General features: G+C 34.9%; 3 non-coding genes across 3 annotated transcripts; all 3 read right to left on the reverse strand.

Annotated features, from left to right (window-relative positions):
- Positions 1 to 323: 323 nt before the first annotated feature.
- Positions 324 to 396, reverse strand: Trnan-guu. The gene has a single exon. It is a non-coding gene; the product is annotated as a tRNA-Asn (tRNA).
- Positions 397 to 569: 173 nt separating this feature from the next.
- Trnan-guu lies at positions 570 to 642 on the reverse strand. The gene has a single exon. It is a non-coding gene; the product is annotated as a tRNA-Asn (tRNA).
- Positions 643 to 815: 173 nt separating this feature from the next.
- Positions 816 to 888, reverse strand: Trnan-guu. Its single transcript has one exon. It is a non-coding gene; the product is annotated as a tRNA-Asn (tRNA).
- Positions 889 to 4,264: the final 3,376 nt, after the last annotated feature.

Below are 4,264 nucleotides of genomic sequence, written 5' to 3' on the forward strand. Positions count from 1 at the left end.
AGATAAAGAAACAAACACATAAATGTATAGGATAGACTAAGACCTAAAACATTATACATTTTTTTACCTATTCTAGTTACCATGGAAACTAAATAATAAACCTTACATTTATCCTAATAGTTCTGATACTCTACATCCACCTCAATCTCTCGTAGGCTACTTTTCAGAAGTTATACTTTTTTTTTATATAGTTCGCCTTAACAGGAGTTGTGTATGGAAAAAAAAATTGACAAAATTCTACAGAGGCTCTTGCATTACCCTATTAAAGTGAGACACAATTCGTAGATACACTGCGTCACTAATACATTGTACAAAATGTGTTTCGCCCCCGGGTGGGCTCGAACCACCAACCTTTCGGTTAACAGCCGAACGCGCTAGCCATTGCGCCACGGAGGCTCTTATACTGTAATGCCAAATCAGTGCCAAGATTATGATTATCACCACCTGACAGAAAATTGTCAGAAAAGCTATCACTAACGTAAAAATATGAATTATGGTTACTAAATGACACAAAATTTGACGACCAATAAAAATATATGTATGCTTGAGTTTCAATACAAAATGTGTCTCGCCCCCGGGTGGGCTCGAACCACCAACCTTTCGGTTAACAGCCGAACGCGCTAGCCATTGCGCCACGGAGGCTCTTATACTGTAACGCCAAATCAGTGCCAAGATTATGATTATCACCACCTGACAGAAAATTGACAGAAAAGCTATCACTGACGTAAAAATATGAATTATGGTTACTAAATGACACAAAATTTGACGACCAATAAAAATATATGTATGCTTGAGTTTCAATACAAAATGTGACTCGCCCCCGGGTGGGCTCGAACCACCAACCTTTCGGTTAACAGCCGAACGCGCTAGCCATTGCGCCACGGAGGCTCTTGTACTATAATGTCAAATTAGTACGTAGATTATAGCTACTACAGTGATACAATTACCTATCTTATCTAGAAATAAGCGCTTTCCAATGCGGTCACCATTTTATCACGCGGTGGCCATTTATGACCTATTATAGAATTTATACTCTATACCTATTATCTATCTTAAAAAGGAATTGACGTTTTTGTTTACAAACGGACAAAACGGCACTTAAACTAGCTCCAATTGCCCAATTAATAATAATAATAATAAATTATTCACAACAAAGTAGGTACATAGAATTTTAATTTTTTTTAATAGAATCCAGTAGGTACATTCTACCAGTTGGTGTATAAATATTTAACATTATCAAAAGTGTTACAGTATTTTATTAAAATTCTAATATATATTTAATGTATAATACATAATTTAATGTCATTATAAATGTTTTAAATAGATAATATTAAATATATGTTAGATTATGAATTGTCTTAATATTAACAAAAAGATTATAAACCAAATTAACGAAAAATAATAGCAATAATACCGAATAGGTAATGTAATAATATCAAATTAGCCATTAAAGTAAGCTTAGCATATACCTATGCCATTAGTTCTAATAATTGTGTTTTAGGAATTCAAATCTACAGTTAAATTAAGTTTGAATTTATATATACCTGTATTTAATACAAAATAAGGGCTCAATGTTTTTAAGGAAATTGTTTAAGTAACTTTAAAAAAAATATACATAACAATATTAATAAAGCTGAAATGTGTAGTTTTAAATGCTTCTATCGGTAGAATTAATTTCCGATTTTAATTGTAGAAACGTAGATAAAGGTTTGAGGATAAAGCCCTGGAATACAATATAAGTACGACAAAAGCAATCTAAGTTTATAATAATGAATTGATAGGAACGTCAAAAACAGTCTAAGTTTGTTGACAATTATCATACACCACTACAGCAGCTAGCTCACCATAAAAAAAATGGGCGGATCACCTGAAAAAATTAAAGTCGTGCCGCTTCTATCAAAACGCCAAAATGGCCACCAACAGAAGCCTATGGAGACAGTTTCCCAGCGCATAGTTAAGATTTCAGGACCACGATCTTCAGTGATGAAGGAACGACCAGAGAGAGAAATTAAAAAGGCTCGAACACGGTCTCCACGAAAGGAAAGCCGATGCCTTACCCACTAGGCTATCACCGCTTTACCAGCATTAATTCCATATAAATACCTATGTTAATTTACGTCCCACGCGTTTCGAAATTTTCTAACGACTCGGCAAATCTATCTTACTCGTTCTGAAGTCCTGGTATACAGTAGTCGTGTAATGAGGTCTTGCGGGAGCAGTCAGCGCGTATTTTGATACTACTCGGCTTATTCCTAAGAGGTTTGTGTGAGCGTGCAGGATATATTCAAGTTACAAGATAAATGCTTGAAATGGCAGTGGAAATCTAGTTATTTTTGACAATCGCACTCGCGCAAAGATGAGCGCTGTGGGCTTTTAAATAAGAGATGCCAAGTTCGAGTTCATTTTTCGGAATTAATTGATGAATTTCTTAATGACATGGTTGCTTGGCAGCATCCGGCTCCGCTTTCATCTCTCACAAGATAGAAAAATGAATATTAAAATGTAAAATGTAAATTGTTGATGTTGGAAAATAGCAACTGCTGAGTTCCTTGCCGGCTTCTTCTCGGTAGAATCTGCCTTCCGAACCGGTAGAGTCAGTAAAAACAGACAGCCTTGACGTTTCAAAAGTGCATATATTAGGCCTACTTGAAATTAATGAATTTAGAATTTGAATGATTTCTAAATTTTCTCTTGTCTGGTCTGGTTTGGTAAGCTTCGGCTACCGGCTAAGACTAGTACCACCCTGCCGAGAAAGATTAGCCGCCAAGTGATTAAACATTCAGGTACGATGCCGCGTAGCAACCGGTGTGAGGTATGGCTTTAGCATAACGTGGTAACCATGCCCCTAATAGGTCAGCCCACTTCCCTAGCTATCTTAGACGGCCGATTGGCGCAGTTTGCAACGACCCTGCTTTCTGAGTCCAAGGCCGTGGTTTTGATTTCCACAACTGGAAAATGTGATGAGCATGAATGTTTTTCAGTGTCTGGGTAAACATATGTATATTCTAAGTATTTATGTATATTATTCATTAAAATATTCATCAGTCATCTTAGTACCCATAACACAAGCTACGCTTACGTTGGGGCTAGATGGCGATGTGTGCGTTGTCGTAATATATATATAACACGATGTATATATATCTGCAAATACAACTGCGTGTAACCAAATTAAGTACGTTATTAATAGTTGAAGGATGCACAAGTATATTTCATAAGGAATGACATTTTTATTATATTCAGATGTTTTTTTAGTTATTATATAAATTAATTGGTTTAAATTAAGATTTGCATGTCATATATCATGACTAAACATGTATAACTTCAGTGTTTTATGCAACCAAAATAATTGAATTGAATTAAATAACCCTGCGAAAATATTAAATCAAAAGCTTATTTATTTTTCCAAACAAACGAATTCCTTCCCGAAGTTCCTTCCTTGCTTGTCTTTAATTATTTTAAAGCCAGTTGTAGTTTGGATTGCTCCTGACGTGCCCATAGATCTCTGCGGGTCAACATTTTTGCTAATAACAAAGAATTATTAGCCAAAAGAACACACGATGACACTTGTGTGTTGTGCTAACAAATGTAACGCTATTATGGATAAAATGTGTGATATCAAACACACTTTATGATTTTCAGAGTGCTGAATATTTGTTCTTATTAGCGCACCGAAATATCAACTAAATTTCTATCCTATCCTATCCTATTCTATCCTATCCTACTATTACTATAAATTTGAATGTAAGTTTGTTTGTTACGCTTTCACACAAAAACTACTTAACCTATCCTCATGAAACTTTGTGCACATATTCTTGAAAGTGTTAGAAGTAATATAGGATACTTTTTATCCCGACATTAAGCTCCGTTCCTTTGGGAGTGGGGATGAGTGTTTGATGATTTTACACCATAGCTCCGACAAATTATAACCGATTTAAATAATTATTTTTGTACTATAGAGGTATATGTGTTTAATTTTGCCCAAACTGTGGTTTGAGATAGAGGACAGAACTCCTCAGCGGACAGCAGCAAACCCCTTAAGGCTTAGAGATACTGAATACTTAAATTTTTTTTAGAACTACACATAAAATTTTAATGTCAAATAAAAAAACAAACGCAGACGAAGTCGCGGGCAACAGCTAGTCAATTAATAATACCAACTTGAAAATAGGCATTCCATATCGCAATCGATCTATAAAATATAAATCGTATATATGTTCATGTATCGAGTATCTCAATAATTCTTTTTGTACTAACAATCTATCTA

The sequence above is a fragment of the Pararge aegeria genome, chromosome 7, assembly GCF_905163445.1.
Source record: "Pararge aegeria chromosome 7, ilParAegt1.1, whole genome shotgun sequence".
Taxonomy (NCBI): Eukaryota; Metazoa; Arthropoda; class Insecta; order Lepidoptera; family Nymphalidae; genus Pararge; species Pararge aegeria.